The sequence below is a fragment of the Lottia gigantea genome (assembly GCF_000327385.1).
Source record: "Lottia gigantea unplaced genomic scaffold LOTGIsca_103, whole genome shotgun sequence".
Classification (NCBI taxonomy): domain Eukaryota; kingdom Metazoa; phylum Mollusca; class Gastropoda; family Lottiidae; genus Lottia; species Lottia gigantea.
In genome coordinates, this window is record NW_008706824.1 from 857,896 (window position 1) to 873,263 (window position 15,368).

The window sequence follows — 15,368 nt, forward strand, 5'->3', positions numbered from 1 at the left end:
GCGGTCGTCAAGGAGATGTGCGTTATCGCTATGAGAAACATTATATTCTGAGGAGTATGAATCGGGATCTCCAGTCACAAAATGACCATCAATGTAGGTTATTTTCACATTATCACTGTACGAAAGTTGACACGTTGGAAGACTCAAACTGCGTCTGACTGATTTCCTATTTTTCTGTCGTTTGTTGGATGTCAAATCAGAGTTATCTCCCTTTCCCTTCTTCTCTAAACTAATCTGTGTGCTGCTCTCTTCTAATTCAGCTATCTCACTCAACAACTGAAAGATACAAAATGGAAATTTATTAACACATTTATTTAATGTTCAAATAATTATATTTATCAACTATATTAAAATATTTCCTAAAAAATCTGGATTTTTTTTTCTTGAAAGGAATGCAAAGTTGACAAACTCAGTTGCAGAGTGTCATAAGGTGTTCTGGAAGGGAACGCATGATTTACCCACCACAATGGGCCTAATTGTTATAGTGCTCTCAAATTTGTTAGCATCTTGGGTAGTTGGTATGTTCGCATCGTCAGTTTAAATTTCATCATATGTATTGTTGTGTGGTTTAAAATTAAAATTATCTGACTATCTGTCAAATATAACATGTTTATCATCTTGGATAAAATGGTGTTCAAGTGCTTAGTTTAAATTTTAAGGTTTTGTTTTCGTGCAGTTGAAGTGTTTTTGGCAGGCATGAGAATAAAAATTATCATTTTAAAATATATAGATAAATACTGGAGTTGAAACTGTATGAGTGCTAGATATAGAAGTTGATAGTGAGATATGGTTAAGAGAAATGTTTATAATTAAAATGTAATGTTAAAACTGTAAGATGTAACAGGATATAGTTTCTATTTTAATGACAATTCAAGATGTAACATCAACTATTTTCTGAACAATATTTACTTTCAACTTTTGTTATTTTTCAAAATTGAAATAAGCACATTTTTCTAGCAATACATCAAAATATTCACACATCACATTGTGTTTGAATTTTGAAAAGTTTTTCATACTTTGACACAGTAGTATTTATCACTAATGTCTCATAAAATCCAAAAGTGTTATATTAATGATTTACAAGTCTAACATACATAAATATTCAACTAAATTCCTGAGTTTTCAATAGGAAATCTTCAAATCCCACAGGCATGACCAAAATAAACACTAGGCCAGAATACAACAATATTACTATTGAGTTATTAACAATAATTTTGATAGGAATAAAGGAGTAATTGTAAACCTGACAATCCTGTATAATTCTGATCTACTGTTCTCCAATGATAACTACACATGTCAACAGAGATAATATGCTAGAAGCAGTCAATATCATTATTCCTGTAACTCTGGAAAAAAAATCAGAGTAACTGAAGTAACCAGACACAATATACAAAATATTCCAATTCTCAACACAATAGCATGAACAATCTCAATATGCACCTTTTGTCTTGTATTTGCATGAGACTCTCACTGTTTAAATACCAAATCGAACTCACAAACAGACAACCAGTGAACCAGTAGACCACTTTCCAATAACAATTTTCACCAATATGCAAATCAGTTTTACTTCAAACAAAAGTTTTATGATCCATGTGTATCAAAACTCATAATGACTAGAGCTCTACAGACATTACTACCTTCCTTAATCATCCGTCACAATATGCAAATCAATTTCAATTCAAAGGAGAATTGCATCATGCATCTATTGTTTTGTACTGTCTATCACAGACCATACTCTGATACCAGTGCAACAGCAGACCACTCTCGATATTCTTTTTACAATATGCAAATTAATTTTAAATCACACGATACATAACTGCATATCTATCAAAGTTCCTTATTTGACACTAGTTCTTTAACAGAAGACCACCCTCCTCAATATAACTCACTTATTATACTGCAATTCTAAACACAAAGAAAGAACTGTTTTCCCACGGAATCTATTCTACAGTTCAGGTAATAATCAATATAGTAATACACCTGAATAAAACTAGAAAGTGAATTGAGAGAATTAGAATTCTGTCACCATTGATTAGTGTAGTAATTACTATTCGAAATGTTTACATTTACATAATTCACAATACAAGGGAATTATGCTTGGCATCAGCTCTAATAATAGTAATGACAGTTTAATGCCACACTGACACTTGCATTAGTTTTGCCCCCATTGGTGCTCGTCACTGGAGAGCTGTGTCTGTGGCTCGTTAGTGCTTTTTACGTGCAATGCACAACCCAAAAGCTGGCCGTATTGACACGCAATGGACTGAACCAGTGCTTGTCAGCGGAGTACTGATTTGGTGGCTTGTTAGCGCTTTTTAAACACATAAGTTAAGCACTGTCTATGCAATGCATGACCCAATAAATGGCCGTATTGATACGGAATGAGACTAAAACAGTGCTTTTATGTTCTCATCACCATCTAACACTACACTTATGGTTTATGTATTATTTTTGTATTGTTCACTCTAAGCTAACATCTGTACATAATGCAACTCCCCACTTTCACTAGGGAGCTGCGGTGACTCAGTGTCTGTGAGCTACACGCTTGCTCGCTAACCTGAAGGTCCGGGGTTCAATCCCGGCATAGGTCAAGATAATACCTTCAGATTTTTTAACCTGCTGTCATGGAAAAAGCATCTAGTCCTTCAGATGGGACAATAAACCAAGGCCCTGTGTGCTACAGACTGTGCATTTTCAAGATCCCTCCATTTAATTTCACTAGAAAATAACATTGTTTCTTACCCATACACTGTTTATATAACGCATCTTGATAAAATGATGTATATTACAGAAAGAGCTCAGGATCCTTTAAAATTTGTAATTATCCCTTAATACTTGAAAAAACAGAAATTGTCAGCAAGGTTTACTACATATGTAATATATCTCCCAGTTCACAATACAGATCACATTATAATGTTCATGTTTAATAATGATTTGACCTACAATATCCACTGAAAATCCAGGGGTTTATCACATGTTAAAATAATTATTTTCATCATTAATCTAGCAGGTTTATTTTAAACTGTTTTATAAGGCTTATTATTTTCTAAAATGTCAAATCAATTATAGAGGTCTACCAAGTTCACCAATTAAAGAATTAATTTTTAGACATTAATGTGTAATTATTTTAGGAGAATTTAATTGTGCTTTAACAAAGTAATAATTAAACACAATGGGGGATTAAATTAAAGACTAATATTAATACAGCACTGTGGAAGCAGGTTAATATGTCTATTATAGTAATAATAAGTAGTTAAAATACTAAATAAATCATTGTTTTTATGACAGATTTAGGGTTTTAATTTCATTCAAGACACCATGTCAGTCTGATAATCCTTACAAATACAACAGAAGCTAGAAATATGTCTATTATTAGTTGTTTTATCATGTACTTATTTTGATTGTTTCAAATGAGAGATCAACAGTTTTAATGTAATTGAAGACACCATGCTAGTCTTATAATCCTTACCAATATGGAACCAGCAACAAGTTGGCCTACATGTTATTGTTTGTTTTTATATATTACATTGCTAGGTTTAGGGTTTTATCTCAGACACCATGCTAGTCTCATAATCTACCAGCAACAAGCTGGTCTACATGTTATTATTGGTTGTTATATATTACAATTAAATACTTATTATCATTGTTTAAAATAACAGATTAATATTTTATCTTCATGAGACACCATGCTAGTCTAATACTAATCTTGAAAGCAATATTTTCAACTAAAGGCTTAAGAATTAGACACCCTGCCTTGTACCTTGATTAGACCTCAGTAACAAAACTAAAATAAATGTGTCAAAGCACCTCTTCAGATGTATATTATAGGAAGAAGACAATTTAACATAGATAAAGGGTATGCCCTTGTCAGGAATGTCATGGTAGATATACATAACCCAATGCAAAAATGCAATAGACGAATACAACCTTCAGGAGCCTTTGATAAAGTCTAACATATAACCCAATAAGATCTGAAACTCCAATTACATCAATATACTTTTAAGAAGCCTATGATATAGTGTAACATTGGAAAAGAACATGGCCTTGCTAGGTATTTGAAGATAAAGAACAGATAAGCAATCTAAATCCAATTGGATTTAAAACTCTAGTACGTTTTATACTATGATACAGTCTAACATTGATAAAGGACATGCCCTAGCCAGGTATTTGAAGGTAAAGATAGATATAAACTATATAACCCCTGACATTATACCTGATACCAGTCTATCATATACCTATTACACAATCATTGCCAAAATATCTCACTACTGTTCTCTCTGGGTTCACCAGACGTTTGGCAACTAAGTCAAACAAACTTATCAGCAAATAATATCAGCCACTGTATGTAAATTCTATTGTTTAATATATCATCAAAAAACACTGCCTCATTTGATTGATATAACTTTTGCACATTAATCACACAATAAATGTACCTGTAAGTAATATCAGTTCTTGGATATTGCTGTTCTTTGCAGGGGTTTTGACAAAATATTACAAATCCACTGAAAATACCTCCCTCATTTGAAGGAAATGACCATTAACTTGGCAGAGATATTTTAGACCCTTACTGACTCATTCATAAAAATTATATCCAAAACCAACAAATTTGCTGATTGTAAGATCAGTGCTATACAAGGTAACAAAGAGTCAACTTTCAACCACAGTTTCTTAAAAGAATAATTTCTAACCATTTCTTACTCCAAGATAATGTCTGATTCTTTCCCCTGAATTAATCACTCCTTACCTCTAGTAAAGTATTTATCCATCCCAGTATCACACAATAACCTTATTCAAATACTTATTACAAGGGGGATATTGTATACAAAACTCAGATGTTAAATCTTTTATATTAACATTTAACTTCCTGTAACTATTCCTGTAACCAGGTCTTCCTGAATATTTCTCTGTGAATTGATTTGCAACACTTTTATCCATAAGTAGTGTCACAATGTTGTAATATCATTACCTACAGATATACCCAATAATTTTAATATTTATTAAACACAGGTTAAATCTGTATTAGAACATTTTCATTGCTCTTTTATTCCATTATTCATTCACATACTCTCAACAGACATTATTATCTTCATAAATTACTTCTGAGATATATAGATTTCTCATTGATAAAGTTGATATATTTCTATTGTGGACTCACATCTGTATCCTGATTGAATCTGTATTCCAACTTTCAAGAACTAAAACAAATATTTTCAATCTATTTTGAAATACCACAATTCTTATCTTGTTGAATACAAGTGAAGTCCACAATGATACAATTGTTCTATTCTATTCCAATATCTGAACCTGTTTTTTAACTGAGTCAAATATGCTCAATCTATATTTTATTACCTTACCAAATACTCTTTAATTCCATTATCAAGCCAACTGGAATTCTTTTCTTCTTCAGATATAAAAGAATTCCACATTGATACGAATTACCTATTCTATTGTAGATTCACCTCTGAATATCAACTCTAACTGTTAAACTAAAACCAAGACAAAATTCTAATTTATATTGAACTCTATTACCTTACATTAATATATACTATCCTTTAAGATTTCATTATTAAGCCAACTGGAATTCTCTTCTTCTTAAAATATAAATACATTCCACAATGATACAATTTACAAAGCAATCTGTATTCCATCATTCAAAAAATCACACCAATATTAAATATATTCCTATATTACCTAACAAATATATACTCTATAATTTCATTATCAAGCCAACACTGATACAGTTTGAATTCTCTTCTTAACATATAAATACATTCCACATTGATACGATTAATCCATTCTCTTCTTGAATCACATTTGAATCTCAAGGCAATCTGGACTAGTACTATTCAATGTAGAGAATAACTGCGATGCTGTATACACTACATCACCATATGGCCTGGGTGTGACATCACACGGCTGTGAACTTCCCCTATCATCACTGCAGGAAATTTGAGAATTAGCAGAATGATTTGAAATTACAAGTATTGATGTCATAGTATGACCTAGTTCCAACTGTTCATTTTAACTGTGAAATTCTCAAATGTCATGCCGACCTCTACACTCAGTACTTGACCTTCAATTGCTGTGGCTTGTCAACATTAAAATTTATAATAGTAGTGTAGTCTACTTTCGCAAAGTTCAACCATTTATCCTATCTTATATACAAATTATAATTTAAGTATATAGTCTTCAATTGCTGTTTTAATATTAGTATCAATGTTTTAACATACATACAGCAATGAAATAATGTTTTTATCACATATTGTATATTTAACAATTTCAATTAAAGTTTACATTCTTTAGATGCACTTTATAGTCACAGTTTCGAGAGAAATTTGATGTTATTTTGTTTTAAAGACAAAAACATATGATTTATTTCCTTTCATATAAAGTCAAGTTTCTTTACATCCTCCAACTTGGCTTACTACTATTTTAACTAGGCTATCCCATGGTTTTGTGGAAGAGTGTTTTGGTCTTAGTAAGTATAATATAGTGCAGAAAAGTAGGACATAAACCTCCATTCTGTTAGTTTCCAAAACACCATTAGGTTTTATTCAACCATCTGTTTAAAATTTAAAATACAAGATAAAATCTTGACCTATTTTAAATATTTTGAAATATATTGTAAGTGGTTTGAAGAACCCGGTAGGAAACTAATAGTTAAAGATATCAGGGGTCATAGGTCAAGGTCTAACAAGCGATTGGTGGGTTTAATTCATTTGTAGTCTGTGATTGGTCAAGACAGTTAAACATTCATCAAGAAATCAAGGAGGACCTTGTTGTTTTGAGAAAAATAAATCCTGAAATCAAACGTTTTTAGACTGAGACAAGATGCTAACATTTCCGTTGTATAAGAGATAGTGAAAAGATCACAAGAGAAAACTCACAGAAAATTTAATTCAAATCTCAAGTGCCATCAATGTTTGTTTGATCATAGATACATAGATATTATTTACAGACTTGATGTTGGATTTGAATCGGATTCCAAATTTGCAGCAAATGTATCACATCATATGCTATGTATTGTATTCTTGAGTAAATTGAGTAGAGTTCCATTCTTGGATGTTCTTTCACTACCTCATAGAGTCAAAGAAGAACATGGTTTTTAAGAGTGTCTTATCCACCCTTACTTCCTTCTTCAGGGTGAAATTGAACCCCAACACTCTGCTGTTTTTCTGTTTGTTAATTAACTCATCAAATGTTTGATCCAGTGGTAACTGACAGTTAATCAAACCCTAGAGACAAGAGTTTTCATTGTCAGTCATCACCTTCCTTCAACTACTAGTTCTTCATCTGACAACACTCAGCAGGTTCTGACAGCTAATTAAGAGTTGTGTCCCCTGGGCTGGCAGGAAATTAGGGGTAAAGATAATGATGCTATGCAGGGTTATTTTGATACAGTATCACTGCTGGGAGTGTAATAATTATTATTGACCAATCTAGATTAGTTACTGTTCATTTCCATTTTATAATCCTGCTGTTTCCATATTAAATGGAGGTCTTTGAGCTATAAGATGTGTGTACTGCGTAGAGTAAATAAATAGATCATGATCACTCTCTTAACCAAATCTTCACTACTCACTGTCTGACCAGGAGCAGAAAAGTATGACTTGAGCCTCCATTTTCTAAAATGTTTGTCAGTAAGGTCATTGTGAAAAATATTTACCTTGAGAAAGAGAATCCAAAAAGAATGGATGAAAAATTCAACAACTCCTGGATTAAAATATATTTCCACGCGAAAACTTGATCCGGACAAAACCATTGTCTTCTTTCGAGTTGAGTGACCTCAAGAAAGCCTTCACAATGCTTGTATCACTTATTTAGCACATCATTCTGCTATAATGATGCATCATGGCTCGATTACAATTTATTTCTGAGTTTTCAGTTTATATCACTAACACTAGGCATATAAAGACACAATCTCTATCAGGACCTACAGTCAAACTGATCAACATTAAGTCAAAGCTTTAATCCCTACTTGTCCTCAGTAGCTCTAGATTGAGACTTAGCCAATAATCTACATGATAAAGGGCCAACAGTTCTTATGATTGAGTCTAGGCTTAAAATAATGACAGTTAAATCTCAGCATCTTCATTATTCACAATTAGTTTATTATATCAGTATTATATCAGTATTATATAAGAGTGTATAAAATTTGAATAATCTGAATCACCTGGGCCTGAAGGTAACGTGATGGCCGCCAGGATATATTGACACTATATATATCAAAATAGTTATTAACAGTCTTTCATGTTTTTAAATCAATATTTTTAAATAACCCTGAAGCTAAAACTAAAGATTTAAATTGCAATGACTAATACAGTATGCAAGATTTAGGATGTAAAAAAAATTGAAAATCTTTGATATGCAATTGTCAAAACTGGGTTTATTAAGTTCGCCTGTATTCAGTTATTCACATGATAATGTAAAAACAGTCTACAAAAGATCAGATGGCTGATCCACATAAACATTGACTTGTTTCCAAAACCTTATTCGTATTATGTAGAATACTATATGTATAATCAATAAATAAAAAATTGTTTAAACCAAAGAGACTAACTTTTTGACTGTTATTAACACAGGGATTCCAGACTTCCTCTTTTTAGAGGAATTCCTCTATTTTTCTGGCCGTTGGCATTTTTTATTTTCATATAAAACCTTTTAAAATTAGTTTTAGGAATTAAATGATTCTGGATGGGAAATGACTTCCAAAGTTAAATCTCCCCCTATACCTCACATGAGAGTCTGTGGCTCTCTTTACCTTCAGCTGATATATTCCATTTCCTCTATTTTATTTTCATTCCTCACTGGAATCTCTGTTAACAGCACTCAACAAATTGACCAAGAAAATAATCTTTTCAAATTTCATAATATACAATTGTAACTAAATAACATTTCTGGAGATTTTTGAGAATTTTAAAGTCACTATGTCATAATATATTACTAGAGTACTAGGATGTGATATAATGTAGAATTAGCATATTAAGATTGTAAGATGTTTTCCAAAATATTGAAAAAGAGTCTTTGTTTTAACTTTTAAAATTTGAGTCATGCTTGGCTTGACTTTCTTAAGGTTCATGGAATGCTTACCTTTCTTGCCTTACAACTAGGTTTCCTCATGTTTTTTAAATCAAATCCAAAATTAAAAATCACTGATTTCACTCATAAACCAATTTCTTTGAGTTTAAGCTATACTGAATTAACAGCATGTTATATGTCACAGTAATTAGAAATTGTTGTTTGAGTATGGAATGTATTCCATGCCGTAGCAGATATCAACTGTTTCCAGTATGAGCTATATTCTGTTTGAAGCATGTTATATTCACCAGCAATGGTTGTATTCCAATTGTAGCAGAAATCAATTGTTCCTGGTAGTCCAAGAGTATTCTAAGAGAATATTTAATCAAGAGTTTTAATCTAATCAGCACCAGGAGGTTTGATTCCAGTATGATTAATTCTGTGATCTGAGAGCTGTAGACAATAAACTAATAAACCTCTACACTTTACTGGTACATTGTTTCTGGTTTCTCTCACATGTCTTCCTCTACATAATCCTATTTTATATTTACTGGGATTTAGTCAGAATATATTTATAAAGATGGCTATATTCCTTTAATATGTTTCTGAAATCTGTTAATCTCTTTAAATTGTATCTTTTGAAATGATTTAAATATTAACACCAGAGGTTTATGGCCTAGTTTACCTTCTGTGCCAATGAAGAACTTATTTGGCAGAATGAAAAGAACAGACAAGTAGTAATTCTAATAGAAAAATCGCAGAATGGCAGAAAATTGTCAGTGGTTTCCCCATTAAAGAACAAAATGGAATCAAATGGAACTATTTCAAATACATTATATTGCACTATAGATTGTGATGTCAAAACATTGTTATTTCAATTCAAAAATAAAAGATCCAAAATGATACGCTTCATCATAATTCATTACATATTTCATACACAAAAACAGAAATAAAATATAAAACTAAGTTACCATCCCAGTGATTTAAATATCTATCCCAGTGTTCTCATTTCAATTTCAAAATATTAGATCCAAAAAGCTATAAACGTCAAACTTAAATTAAACCTAGTATACCATATCCTGATGATTTGTAATATCACTGTCCTCGCTAACATTAAATTTAAGATCCAACCAGCAGCAAAATAAGGCAAATCAAAGCCCTAACATGTAATTCATTACATAACTTTTACTCAAAACTCAAAAACACAAATATAAAACTAAGTTACCATCCCAGTGATTTAAATATCTATCCCAGTGTTCTCATTTCTATTTCAAAATATAAGATCCATGTAGCTATAAATATATAGATAGATCCATCATAATAAATTATATATATTATTTCACCACACACTGACAAATTAAAACCAAATTACCATTTCTTGATGATTTAAATATCGGGGTGTCTGTCCTCGGTGTACTGGTATATTGACTAAGACAACAAGAAATTGAATGCTAACGGTTGATCTACTCCAGGTAACTTCACTAAATAAAGTCGTCACTCGTCTGTCATCTGTTACACTCTATTTATTTGTTTAAGTTTTCGGTTGTTTTCTTCATTCAAATGATGCAGGGTTTACTCTACAGTGCTTGCTGTTGAATGGTGACTAGTTGCTTGTCAAAATTTCTTTTTCCCTAATCTCTACATGGAGAGATCTGATATTAAGACGATCTGACAATAACTGCAATTATCTTTTTTATGACACAAATATATCAGTGTTTGGTCAACTTTGCCAAATGCTGCCTAACCCATAATGCTTGGACCCCTATAGAAGACAATTCCGTCCCACTTCCTTTGGTATGAAGATGAAACATGCAGTATAAAATGCCAAATCAAACGGGCACTGTCAAAATATCTTAATGTCCTATCTTTCAGTCAATTTTATTGTTCAGTCAAGTCAAGTCCATGGTGTGCAATATTCACCTTCCAAAATAATCCCAAAGTAAATATGGTGTTTCTTTTCTTATTAATAATTTGCTAACAAAAAAAAGATGTTCCTTTTTGCTCTTACATGCTTAAACCCTACCTACTATTCCTTTCTTGAGGCAGGTCAAATCCTGATTTCAGATTCTTCATAGAGTACCCAGTATGTTTATAACTTACCACCACAAAAGAAATTTACCATTTAACAGACTTGCCGCAATTATTCCTTTCTAAACTATAGTCAAATTCTGATTCTACCAAAATAATTATTTGGCTTCACTTTCTCTACTTTCCATTTGTCCAAACTAGTCCCCATGTTAATAACTTACCAGCAAAAGGAAGCGTTTCCTTTTTTGTTCTCCAACTTTGCCAAGTGTTCCTATGTAAAATGTATTCAAATCCTGCCAAAATTATTATCTGGCTCCACATTCTCTACTTTCAATTTGTCCAGACTAGACCCCTATGTTAATAATTAATAATAACTGTACTGACTAGCGCCTGTCATATCATACATCACAATATGACCTCATTATTATTGATAACTCTCTCCACCCAAACTAACGAGCTGACCTTAATTAAACACTAAATATTATAATTATCATTGATAAAAACTTCTATATCATTTTAATATTTAAATAGTTGGAGATAAAATAATTTCAATACAGGAGAAAAATTATAACATTTAACATTTTTCTCTCTTTATAATTTAATTTAAAAAACAGAAGAGAAATTGTGACAGTTTTCTTTTTATTTCTATTTTGATTGATAGCAAATTCAAATTTTCAAATTAGAAAGTTAACAGAGTTATAAGGAAATGCAAGCAATATGTCATCATGGAAGACTTACTGAAGATCTATTATGATTTGATGGGAATCCCCAGGTTTAATCTCTTTATAAGGACTATGCTTGATAAAGTGATTTAGAATTGTACCATATCCGCACTTACGAACCTCACTTCAATAATAATGGCTAGACTTGGGACGTTCTAATTGATATCTGCCTCATCCTTGAGTATGGAACCCTATTATGTAATTAAATATACATGTAATTAATAAGCATTATTCATTATTCATTAATTGCATACTGACAGAAGTTTATTCCAGCAGTGCTCGATCTCCACATGTAAGAAGAATTGACCTTGAATAAGTCATTAATGCTGAGTATCAAGTTGTCTCAGCTGTTTAAGGGTGTGAGTTATTCAGGAAAGATTATTTTTCTAAAGGTTCATACCAGTCACAGATCAGCTGATATATCAGTTCCTGTTGCACACAAAGTCTTTCGATCATTTTTGTCGGACTAGATCTAAAATTCTATAATTATAAGAGTTCTTCAGGGAACAGGATCAGGATTCTCAATATTTTTGCAAAATAAGTATGTGTATCATCCTTACAAGGCTTGCCATCTTGTTATACCAACATATTCTGTGAATTTCTACCACTGTTCATCATCAAGACCTCAGTAGGCTACTATCTGATAAATAACCAACTAATCTGACACAGTACAATGACCGAGGGAAGAAATCCTAGTCACATCTGGTCTTTGAACATTTTGTCAGCAGAAAAATAAACAATAATTCAATTTGTAACCTAGATACAAAAAAATCATTTGCTGGATATTTTAAAATAAGTCTTAAGTAAACAGTTTCTACAGGCTTTAAAAAAACTCATAACTAACAAAGCTTCTGTGATTTCGAGAATTTTGACTTACTACTCTACTTTTTATCCTTTTGTTACTGCACGTTATGTTTCTGACACTTAGAAATAGCTGAAACCTCTACCAATGTTTTCGGTCTTGAGTAAACAGAATTTAATAAATTTGGCAAACTGAACTACATGTTATTTTTCAGTACTCTACTAAAATCTACTGGATTTGAATAAAAATTGATTAAATTCCACAGGTTTTTTTTTCCTTAAAAATGCCTTTTTAAAAAGAAATGAATAAGTTAAGATAGAGCTAAAAATGAGAAGCCCAGAAAGTTTCCAATAAAAATCATTCAAAAATTGTCAAACTTTCTTTTCTTCATAAAATGTACCCTATATAGTGTTAGGGTGTATCGAGACGAGTCTCAATGAAAGCACTGGTCTAGGTCACAGAGCAATAGATAAGCCTATTAATTATGTGAAAATAGTCTGTAATCGAGCAATTTATACTAAAACCAATCACATAGTCTCATAGAGAGATTGAGAAGCTAAGATACCAATAAAAATTGCATCCAGTGTCAAATTAAAACTTTGAAACAATTGTCAAACTTACGTTCAAACTTTCTCCTCATCAACTGTAGGTTATCTAGAGAGGTTAATGTAATCCATGTTAGTCTGCCATGTGTAACCAGAACAATAGACAACGTGAATGTGTGGGCGGAGAGTCGAATGTATGAATGTAAACAATGAGCTATTTATAGTTTAAATTTACCACCTTAATCATCATAATACATTAATACATATTACATTATGCTTGATAGATAGCAGTATACTTTCATAAATACTTTCATATAGATGTATTTGAACTTTGAATGAATAAATGCACAGTATTTGAATATAAGACTGTATAACTTTGGGATCTTTGTCACATTTTCAAGCATTTCTTTCCAAAAAATAAACCATTATGTTGACTTGTTAATATCTAATATTTCATAAATATCAATTAATGATAAAACAACATACTGCACTTTACTGTCATTTGGATTTAACAAAGTTTCCACTAAACATTTAGCTTAATTAGCAAAGGTACAGCCATAATAACAATATAAACGCAGAAATTGAATCCACCAAAAATATCTTTAAAGAATGTAAGCTTTAATATTACCTTTTAGTTTTAAACTAGCAAAATCAATCTCCTAATAATCTGACAAAAATCCACATGTAAAGTTTCCATACACTGAACTGATTTAGTCAGTACAAGATGGGGTTCAACACAACACACAATACAGACCCAATCAAATTTAGATTCAAGTAGTTATCACATTTACTCTTTTATATATCTTACCCGTATAAAATCCTTTTTAAATTTACTTAAACACCAATATTCCTTGCAATTCACAGGGTAAAATCCACAGTACTAGGATCAGTGTGTGAGATTAGGATATCTATAAACTAGGACCTTCTACAGCCATCTCAATCACTCCATTGTCTGGCCACTGACTTGACCTAGTTTCAAGTTTAAAGGGTTGAAAGAAGGGACCAATAAGGTCAGTATTGACCAGTTATAAAGAGAGAAGTGAAATGAAATCCCCAAGCCCTAGGGGTAAATACAGGCTTAATACAATATTGGTATAGAACACACTTTCTATCATCTCTCTCTATAGTAGTGATGACACCTTATTATTGATAAAGAGTTGAAATTAAAACAGTATAAAGGGGCTCATTAAGACTCTTTAATTATACCTTCATAGTTTATTTTACACTTTTGACAGATTGGAGAAAACAATAACTTTCTGATAGCTCAATTGTTTAGTCATTAAGTTGAAAATAAAAGATTGAAGTTTCTCTTTATTGTGCTTTTTAGAAAATAGAAGTTTAAATCTCCTATTTTTTGTTGATAAAAGTGTAAATTCTTCAATAAATTGTGAATTTGGGGAATAACAGTTTTAAGCGTCTTTATATTTTGCTTTTTAAGAAATAAAAGTTCCCTGTATATTGAGTTAGCACGTTTTGTTTAATTAACCAAGAACCTAATGTAAGATATTAATTATAGAAAGAAAGATATCAGAATAAAAGCTTTATCATCCAATATATTCAATTATTATTCATTTTAATATGTAGATACTTCTAAAACCAGAGAGATTATGCTGTAATTGTCATACTGAGATATTAATTAATGCTCATTATAAATTTTATTTAATTTAATAGTCATTTTGTATAATTTGTCACTGTCCTTTGTATTCTGTCCTTTTTTGTATTGCTTTGCCCACTTGTAGTGCAACCTTTGAATCAAAATAGCATCATTATATATGTAAGATATTTGATTCCTCTATGTTTTTTTCATTGATTTCTCTATGTTTTTTTCATAGGCCTGTGTTAAACCATTGATGAATTGTTAAGTTTTCCTACTTGTTATATGTGACCTATACAATTATTACTTTTTGTATTCATCTCTAACACATGTTGAATATTAAGATATTACTGTATTCTGTAGCCTTTAATAATATCTTACAGGTTAGCTCCCTTGACAGAATTATATTTCTTCATGATAATATTCTTAACATGTATTACTGTATCACACAGAGAAAACAGATGTATCTTATATACAAGGGTGGGGTCTCAAGTATTGCTAAGTCAGGAGAGAAATAGAACATAAACCTTTAAATTCTGTGCATTTTAAAGTAATTTTCATCAACAGAATTTCAACGAATGTTTTGCTGAAACTAATCCCTCTCCAGTTCCCAACTAGGCCACACCCCACTAATAACTGAGACAGATGCTATCAGAAAA